This window comes from Rhinopithecus bieti, unplaced genomic scaffold (genome assembly GCF_001698545.2).
Source record: "Rhinopithecus bieti isolate Rb0 unplaced genomic scaffold, ASM169854v2 scaffold_70536, whole genome shotgun sequence".
Taxonomy (NCBI): domain Eukaryota; kingdom Metazoa; phylum Chordata; class Mammalia; order Primates; family Cercopithecidae; genus Rhinopithecus; species Rhinopithecus bieti.
The window spans coordinates 108031-118507 of record NW_016826070.1 but is presented as its reverse complement, the minus strand read 5'-3'; positions in this window follow the sequence as shown (position 1 = coordinate 118507).

Genomic DNA, 10477 nt, shown 5'->3' with positions numbered 1-10477 from the left:
AAAAAAAGAAATGCAAGTTTTGGGGCCCCAGTCCAGACTTACTGAAATAGACCACCTGGGGTTCCCAGGAATCTGTGTTTTAACATGCTGATGATTTTGTGCACATTGAAATTTGAGAAACATTGTTCTAGATCAGCAGTGTTCAGTAGAACTTCCTGTTATGATGGAGGTGTCCAGTATCTGCATGGGAACTACTAGCCACTGGTAGTTTTCAAGCCCTTAAGATGTGGCTAGTATGACTGAGGGTGAGAATTTTAAATTTTATTTAATATTAGCTTAAATTTAAATAGCCACACATGGCCAGTGGTACCAGTATTGAACAGCCCAGCTCTAGACCCTTTAGCATCTCTACCCTCTTTGGAGCAAAGGTGGATTTTTTTCTGTGTCTGTGAAGGAAAATATAATAGGAAACAAGATTGTCCTTTAACCTAAAACGAGTCTAAGCAAACCGTATAATAAAATTCGACAGTTATTTACCTATTTATATTTGTCTGTTTATTTTTATCTGAAAGTTGATTTGAATGTTCAGAAAATAGTAAGATGAGAGAATAAATTTAGATGTGTCTTGTAAGGCTTTACAAAAATCAAGGTAGCTGTTTCAGCAGGGCCTTATGACCCTTCCTGTCTATGACTAACATGCATGATGTCTTTCAGCATGACTTTTGAAGCTTTTTCCTTTCATACTAAGATTGAAGATAGGCGGCTTTTACGTGTAACACTGTAGTTCTCCTGTTCTCAATAAAAACTACTGGCTATAGGGGTTCCCATTACTTTAGACCAGTAATGGATGTTTTTACCATACAAAGTATATCAGGTTTATCAATTAACTTTATAAAGAGAATCTTGTTTTTTCAAAATAACATTTACCAAGCCTGCCTTGAAAGACTGAGTCTTATTCTCTGTTCCCTTTCCAATGTATTTTTAAAATTGATTTGTTAATAGAAGCAGTTTCTTTGGTTCATTCGGGGTTGCACATTCTTCTCCATTTCCTCTCCCCATCTACTTGTAAAGGGGGAATACAAGTTTTAAACTCCTAAAAATCAGTGATAAGATTGATTCTAGTATATTGATCGAAATCTATTGCAAAATTGAAAATTATGTTGTGATTGACAAGAAGGAAATTACCGTAGAAGTAAGCACAGGCTGGACACCAGTGGCTCATGCCTGTAATCCCAACACTTTGGTAGGTGAGGTGGGCAGATCACTTGATGTCAGGAGTTCGAGACCAGCCTGGCCAACATGGTGAAATCCTGACTCTACTAAAAATACAAAAATTAGCCAAGCATGGTGGCAGATGCCTGTAATCCCAGCTACTTGGGAGGCTGAGGCAGGAGAATCACTTGAACCCGGGAGGCAGAGGTTGCAGTGAGCCAAGGTCGTGCCACTGCCCTCCAGCTTTGGCAACAGAGTGAGACTCCATCTCAAAAAAAAAAAAAAAGTAAACACAGATCCACATGTAGACTTGTAGCTTAAAAAATGCTATCCAGTCATAACAAAGTGAGTCTAATCATACAGCAGTTTTATTAGATATATTTACTAGGTTTTAGATTTTCAGGCAGGAAATTGTTAGTCATTTAGGCAGTGACTCTTGAAGCAAGAGAGACAGTAATGGATGTCCCATGTGGTTTATAGACTCATAGAACATTAGAATTGGAAGGTTCCTTAAAAATCATGGATAGGGCTGCCAGCATAGCAAAATGTATAATGCAGCAGTGTCTGTTTTGTTTATGGCGTGAGTTAATGCTGTGTAGTCTCTCGTTGGTGTTCATTACAGATCAGCACTGTTTTCTCATTAATTTCCGTTGTAAGGGTGGTTGTATACTCACAGAGCAGGGACTGGTGGTAGGTTGTCTGGGCAGGTGCTTCTGTTTGACACAAGTGTCGCTGATTAGGGAGCTTAACATTTTGTAACTTGCTGCTTTGAGCTTTTTTGTCTGACTTTCTTGTAAGGATGTCAAGTTCTAGATCTCTGGACATGTATTTTGTTTTTGTTTTTGTTTTATAGAAACTGGGTCTCTTATGTTGCCCAGGCTAGACTCATGGGCTCAAGTGATCCTCCTGCCTCAGCCTCCTGAGTGGCTGGTTCTACAGACTTGCCACTGTGCCCAGCTCTCTGGGCATGTATTTGAATTCTTGCCATAGGGTTTTAAAGAATTGGAAAGCCCAGTGTGTTGGAATTTAGATCTGATAGTTGGACAGATCCTAAGCTTAAAAGGTTTGGAGGTTCCTTGCTTCAGGTTTGTTCCCATCCCTGCCACTTGTCCTTGGAATGCTGTGTGAGATGTTACTAAAATATTGTGATTTCATAAGCTACACACAAAATAACCATACTCTGTCCATTTTTATTTGCACTTTGTATCTGCACCTTTTCATGTAGCAGAGCTCTCCCTGCATGTTCTTGACTGTGTTGCATATTTACTCTTGAACTAAGCTTTGTTTTTGCCCTTATGAGTGTGGTTGTGGCAGATTTAACTGTTACCAGGTCTTACACAGGTCACCATCATTACTAGATTCTCTGAAAAGAAAGCAAAGCTTCTTTCTAGCTTGTCAGGATTGCAGAAGAGTAGAGTTAGAAGGTACCTCTGAAAACATCTATCCATTTTCATTACGCATAATGGAATAGGGTCCTAGTCATGTAAATGTTTGTGAGGTCACAGCTAATCTGTGGTCAAGCCTTGATTTGAATTCAGTTCTCATTTTGCTGTATAGGACTTTTCCCTTAATCTCCAAGGATTAGGGTCCTGAAAACCCACACAGGAGAATTTCCCTTAGAATTTCATGGGGGAAATATGGGACAGGCGTGCTCTGAGATTAGGAGTGAACGTGTGAAAGGCTCCGTAATTTTTTTAATGTTCTCTAAAATAATAAAGATACTATCAATGAAATATTACATGTCTTAAATTAGTAAGAATGGGTATTTTAATAGCTTTTCTTTACTAGAAACGTTTTGGCATGTCCCTCTCTCATATCATGGTGAAATGCTTGTTACTATTTTGGTAAATCTTGTTTACTATTTTTTTGCTTAATGGAAACTTTTCAGCATATCCCTCCCTTTTATCACAGTAAAATGCTTGTAAATTAACCTTTGCTTTATTTGTAAATGATGTGCATAAGATTTTTTTCACATGTGCTTTATATGACTTAGGGTTATTAGGATAGATTTTTTCCCCAGATCTCTCAATAATCATGATCACAATAGCTGTCAATCATTGAGTGCTTACTGTGTGCCAGGTGTGGTGCTAGACTCTTTCATGGTGTGGTCATTAGGACTCTTCAGTATTCTGGTTCTCTTCCTTAAGGACACGTGGTAGGGTTACATTCTCTCTTACACCTTGAAATCGGGCATGACTGTGTAACTTGCTTTGGATATTGACATTTCAGTGGAAGTGATGTGTGTCCCTCGTAGGCAGGTACCTTTTCACTTTAAAGAAATATGTGATGGTTACATAGTGTAAGCAAGTAAACCTTTGCTTTAAAGCACTGAGCTTTTTTAATGAGTTGTGTTTTTTTTTTGCCCCTGTGAGATGGTCTACGTTTGTACTGTTTCCCATGCTCATTGTTTTCTGCCCCTCCCTCTTGGCCCATCCAGGTATTTTCCTTCCATGAGACTTGAGAGCAAGACCGGTGTCTTCATGGAGCCTTCTCTCCCTATCTCAGCCTGAAGCATTCTCTCTCCCCACAACACTTCTTGAGTTAGATTTTCCCTTTGTAACTAATTTGGGATTTCATATTGAATTGCCTTTGTCTTTTCTTATATTGTTATTCATTTATTCCACAGGTGTGTGATGCCCATGTATTTAGTAAACAGTTATTGAAAATTCATTGTGTTTCAGCCATTCATGTGCCTTGGGAACCTGATAAATGCACATGGTCTCTCCCTTTGTGGAATGCACTTTGTATTAGAAGACACAGAAAGGTAAACTGCCACTACAAGCATCATGATCAATGTCAGGTTAGAGCTATGTCCAAATTTTGTTAAGACTCAAGAAGAAGGATCAACCATTAAGCCAGGGGAGTAGGTTAAGGCTTTTGAAAGGAAGACCTTTTAAACGGGTACTTGAAAATTGATTCGGAGTTTGATAATCAGAGACAGATTAGTGTTTGTGAGCTTGGAGAGCCTTTTATGCATAAGAAACATCTTGCTGGGGGTTCAGAGGCAAATGGTAAGTTCATTCTGGCTGGAGTATGGTGGAGAGCCATGGAGTACTGGTAGGTGAGGGGCTGGAGGAGGGATAGGTTGGAGATGTTGAGAAAGGCATTGAAGATCATGGTCAGTTGTTTGGGTTTGTGTTGGCAGTGAGGAGTCATCAGAGGTTTTAATGCAGGAGGGTGTCTCGTACTCTACACTCAAGCAGCAGAGGTTGGTTGAGTGGTGCTCAAACTTTGTAGTGTATTAGAATCACCTGAAGAGCTTATAAAAATACCAGTACCCAGGCTACAAACAGTAAAATCAGATTTTCTGAAGGAGAGACCCAGATATTGGATTTTTGATAATTTCCCAGGTGAGTCCAATGTGTATCTGAGTTTGAGAACTACTCTTTTAGAGGGGCCTGATGGAGTAAGGAATTCAGATACTATTGCAGTGGACTGACTAGGAGGTAAGTCTTTTTTTTTTTTTTTTTTTTGAGACAGTCTCGCACTTTTGCCCAGGCTAGAGTGCAGTGGCATGATCTCTGTTCACAGCAACCTCCACCTCGTGGATTCAAGTGATTCTCCTTCCTCAGCCTCCTGAGTAGCTGAGGTTATAGGCGCCCGCCACCACATCCAGCTAATTTTTTTCTGTTTTTTGTTTGCTTGCTTGTTTGTTTGTTTGTTTTGAGACAGAGTCTCGCTCTGTTGCCCAGGCTGGAGTGCAGTGGCACAATCTCGGCTCACTGCAAGCTCCACCTCCTGGGTTCATGCCATTCTCCCGCCTCAGCCTCCTGAATAGCTGGGACGACAGGCGCCCGCCACCACGCCCGGCTAATTTTGTTTTTGTATTTTTAGTAGAGATGGGGTTTCACTGTGTTAGCCAGGTGGCCTCCATCTCCTGACCTTGTGATCCGCCTGCCTCGGCCTCTCAAAGTGATGGGATTACAGACGTGAGCCACCGCGCCCGGCCAATTTTTTGTAATTTTAGTAGAGACCGAGTTTCACCATGTTGGCCCAGGCTGGTCTTGAACTCCTGACCTCGTGATTTGCCTGCCTCGGCCTCCCAAAGTGCTGGGATTACAGGCGTGAGCCATCGCGCCCGGCCAAGATAAGTCTTTGAATTGAGGCATTAAGAGCTGGGATGAGGTGAGACAGAGTCAACCATTATTCTTTTCCTTCAGTGTTCTAAATGTTTGTCTTTTCCTACAAAATTGTGGTCCTCATGGGCGCAAGGCCCATTCTTTGTACCTTGAATTCCTCATAGAGATTTGAACCTAGTAGGTTCTCAAAAAGTATTTGCCTGCATTAAAGTCAGTTTTCCTTTGGTCAAGTATTCATACTTGAGTACTTTGGATATTTTCATTTCACTTCTTTCCTTTTTGTTATTAAATAGAATCTCCTTTAGGAATGAGAGTGGATAGAGATGAAATTTTTTTTATCAATTTTACTAATAGTTCTGATTAAAATTAAAATTCACTAGTTAAAACAATAAGTCTTACATATGGTTTATCCATACTGTCTCTCTATATTAGCACAAATAAGTAAATTTGCCATTAATCCTTGGCATTTGTGTAAAACTCCTTAGTACTAACACGTCCTTTAAAATAAAGAGTTCAGATGAAGTATCCAACGACATATGGGAGGTTTACGTTAAAAATAACACCTAACTTCTGTTAATTTATATAACTCAGGAACTCAGTGTGGTATAGAGGTTGACTTGGTTTGTGCACTTGAAATTCAGTTTCTCTTTGGCAAATAACTTCATTTATTTGTGAATGGGGATAGTATTGAATGTGTTAAGGCGTTTTTGAGTCGACTCTTTGTTCTCCATTCTAATGGAAGGGAGTTGGAACCTGTAGAAATTAAAAACATTTTTTTATACTTAAAGGATTTATACTCCTTTGTATCTTAGAAAAGTATCAAGCCTACAGACAGGTGTGAGAGCAGTACCATGAACACCCATCTCCCCTTCAACTAGAACTACCTGTTATTAACATTTTGACAAATTTGCTTTATAACTTTGTCTCTCTATATATGCACTTTTTTTTGACAATACCATTTGAGAGTTACTTGCAGACACTGTAATGCTTTACCCCTAAATACTTTACATATTTATCCTAAGGAAAAAGGCATTCTCCTACATAGAATAATCAGAGTGTAATTATATCCCTCAGGAAACTTGAAGTAAAACCCAATATGCAGTCGTTTTTAAAATTTTCCCCTGAAAATGTTACTTGTAGCCTCCCCACCCCCAACTCCTTGTCCCTCATTAGGATCCAGTCAAGGATCCTGCGTTGTATTACGTTGTCATGTGCCCCTACCTTTCAGTATCAATTAGTTTGACCTAGTAGTCCGAGGATTCCAGAAATGGAAATGAAAACACCTGGAAAATGGTGTGACCCAGTTTCCGGAGTCTTCTTCCCTGCTTACCTCTTTCTGTGCTCCCTGCCACAGGTGGGGAATTGGCCTTAGAGAAGATGGGTGGCAGAGTTCTAAAGTGGAACCTCACATCCAGTGCAGACCTGTTTGTTCACATCTTCCTGAGACTCAGAGAGGCTTTATCTGGACGGTTATTTTCCGTTTTAGGATTAAGGCCATTTGAGTCACCCACATGCTTAGTTAAGAAAATGTGATAGTGTTAATGAGACTTTAGGAAATGATTTTCATAGCCAACTCTAAGACATCTGCAACACAAAGAGTTAGGAGTCTTCTGCTATTTCTTGAGGACCACAGATTTTCATGACCAGTCATTATGTAGTTCCTGGGGTTTTAATTTTTAAAAAACTATTAAGGACTCCTCTAATCTTTAAATATTCCTCAGTCATATCTTATTGGTCTTGTGCCCTTCTAGTTTTATACTCCTTCCTGGGCAGGCTATTCTTTCTTGTTATTTCAACTTTTGATGACTCTAGAATCTTATTTTTCCATCCCCACCCTCTCCTGTGATCCAAACCTTTATTTCCAGCCACACACTCAGCAGCTCTACCTGCCTGTCCAAGTGCAAAACTGAACTCAGCATCTTTTTGTGTAAACCTGGGCACTGGTTGGATTGTTAAGCATGGGATGGAGAATGAGATGATATTTAACCAGGGGCCTGGGAGCATGAGGATCACGTTCTTTAGCAGCCCCTGTTCTCCTTGACACCCCCTACCTACCCACCCCCACCCTACCTATGCAAACGCGCGTGTAAACACACACACACACACACACACACACACACACACGGGAAGAGGTGAACCCAGGGTAAGGCCTTGCTAACCATGTCATTTCCAGCTGGATATAGAATCTTGGGAGTTAGGCTTCATGAAATGAATTCTTTTGTATTATTTTGTTTTGTTTTGTTTTGTTTTGAGACTGAGTCTCACTCTTTCGCCCAGGCTGGAGTGCAGTGGCACGATTTTGGCTCACTGCAGCCTCTACTTCCCCTGGGTTCAAACGATTCTCCTGCCTCAGCCTCCCAAGTAGCTGGGATTACAGGCGCATGCTACCAAGCCTAGCTAACTTTTTTGTATTTTACTGAGAGGGTTTCACCGTGTTGTCCAGGCTGGTCTTGAACTCCTGAACTCAGGCAGTGAACTCCTGAACTCAGGCAATCTACCTGCCTTGGCCTCCCAAAGTGCTGGGATTACAGGTGTGAGCCACAGCGCCTGGCCCAAAATGAATTTTTTTAATTCAGTGTTTCTCAACCTTAATGCCTTGAAAGGAAGCATTCCAAAGGGTTTGCTAGCTCTCGTTGCACAAGGAGTTTACCTTAGGCCAGCTCCTGAATGCTGAAACTAGAGTTTTGTAATCTTGTGACCATAACTCACAGTGATAAAAACACTATATTGTGCCTAGTACACACACATGTGCATATGTATGCATTGCTAATTCAAAGGTTTTTTTTTTCTTTCCTGAGATGGAGTATCACGCTGTTGCCCAGGCTGGAGTGCAGTGGCGTGATCTTGGGTCACTGCAACATCCGCCTCCCGGGTTCAAAGCCTCAGCCTCCGGCACCCGCCACCCACCCGCTTAATTTTTGTATTTTTAGTAGAGACAGGATTTCACCATGTTGGCTAGGCTGGTCTTGAACTCCTGACCTCAAGTGATCCGCCCACCTTGGCCTCTCAAAGTGCTGAGATTACAGGCATGAGCCACCACGCCTGGCGTAATTCAGGTATTTTAATATTCAGTATTTACTCTCACCACTTGTGATGCACTCGATTTTCTATTCTCTAATCTTTTAAAAATAGTTTTGGCCAGGCACAGTGGTGCATGCCTGTAATCCTAGCACTTTGAGGGGCTGAGACAGGCAGATCGTGTGAGCCCAGGAGTTCAAGACCAGCCTGGTCAACATATTGAGACCCTATCTCTACAAAATATTTAAAAAATTAGCCAGGTGTGGTGGCATGCACCTGTAGATAGATCCTGCTACTTGGGAGACAAAGGTCAGAGGATCACCCATGATCATGTCACTGCATTTCAGCTTGGGCAACACAATGAGACCCTGCCTCCAAAAAAATGTTTTATTGAAATGTAATTTACATGCTATAAAATTGTCCTTTTAAACTTATATATTTTTTTAATGTAAAAAGAAATGCTGGTGATAATTCCACTGACTTGTAAAAGCATTACAGTGCGGGGAACAGTGCAGAGGCACAGCTGGTCTAGAGACTGTCCACCAGGGAGGCAAGAAAGACAGACCAGCACCCAGCCGTGAACCACTGTGTTCACTGCAGTCACTGGATTGTGTTTCATTAAACACCCTTAAACTTGAGCAAACTGGCATTTTTACTCCTTGGTGTGAGATGAAGGCTGGGGTAAGCCCACAGGTAAAACTGCTCTGGCGGTCAACCAAAGGGCTTGCCTCATAGGAAGGTGAAATGGGCACCTTCTTTTTGTGGTGCCAGCATCCCCTCTCCTCTTTGCAAGGAAGAAAGAGAGAGGAAGATGAGGGGTTAGAGGAAAGGAAGCTTTGTCTCATTAAACAGTAGAGCCTGAAATTCTTGTAATTCATGTTATTCTGTTTAACTGAGTTTATTCATGAGAATCTTTGAGAGAGTGACTTTAGGGACATGGGTATTTGATCAGTTTGCTGTCATTAATCTGCTGACTAAAAGGAGATAGAGCACCAAGGAAATGAAATAGGAAACAACTAAGTTTTCATTAGGAGAGTGGAAGAGGAGAGGGACTAAAGAATGCAGTGTAACTTTGTTGGGTTGTGTTCATGGCCAGAGTGAGGCCCTGTGTGGTGAGGGTAATCAGCTGTGCAAGCAAGGAAACCGGTGGTGGAGAGGCTCAGAGAAGAGATTTGGTGCCAGTGCCAGGTAGGGCAGGAATAAGATAGGACCAAATAAAACTGAGGGATCCCTGTCCCATCCCAGAGTGAAATAATTAGAGCAAACATTTATTTAGTGCTCATGATATGCCGGGCACTGTATCATCTCATTTAATCCTTTAACACCACATGAAATTTTGGGTTCCGTTATTAACCCCATTTTACCAATGAGGAAACTGAGGCACAGAGAGGTAAAGTAACTTGTTCAGGGTTGCACAGTTACTTGTTCTGACATTTATATAAATGCAGGGCATTAAAGATCCTGCCTTGAAGTGAGTGAACCCACTGCCTCTGGGACCATATGTGCTATACCATAGCTTCAGGAGCATACCTTTCCTGGCAGATCCCATAATCTTTGAGTCATTTAGTCTCCAGGTTACTACCCTGAAATTCACTCTTAGAGGCTGGTGACCATAATACTAAAAATAACCCTGTCCTAGAGAATATTTATAGTTTTTTCACTCCCTCTTCATAAGTACAGACTGTGCCTTATCTGGGAAATACCACTTATTTTGGGACTCTAGAGTTGGGCATATAAATGGTAAGGCATGTACAGTAGTAGTCATGTTTCAAGTCACTTCAGCAGACGTTTGCATGTTCGAAAGAGCCCTGCCATGTACTTCATGCTAGAATGGCAAATATGATCACAGGGGAAATAAACATGACCAATATTTAAATTGAAGTGAACCAAAGTAATAGAACAGTAAAAGAAACATAGGAGGGTGAGGAGGTTAGGAAGAACTTTCCAGAAGAGTTAACATCTTTGTTGGGTTTTGAAGGATGAATAGGAGTTTGTCAGGCAGATAACAGTCACAGAAAGATTAAGTGAAAATTCCTGGAAAGATGGGCAGAGGTTTTCTTCTGATTTTATTGCCAGTGTGTCTAGATTTTCGATGTGATAGAAAGAGCCTTCAGTTGTAAAATTCCACTTTTTTCCCCTAGTGACTTGAAATGCCATTGGGATCCTATGCCTCAGCAGTGGGGCTGGATAAGTAGGAATTATGTTTCCAGCCAGTCATAGGGAGGGGA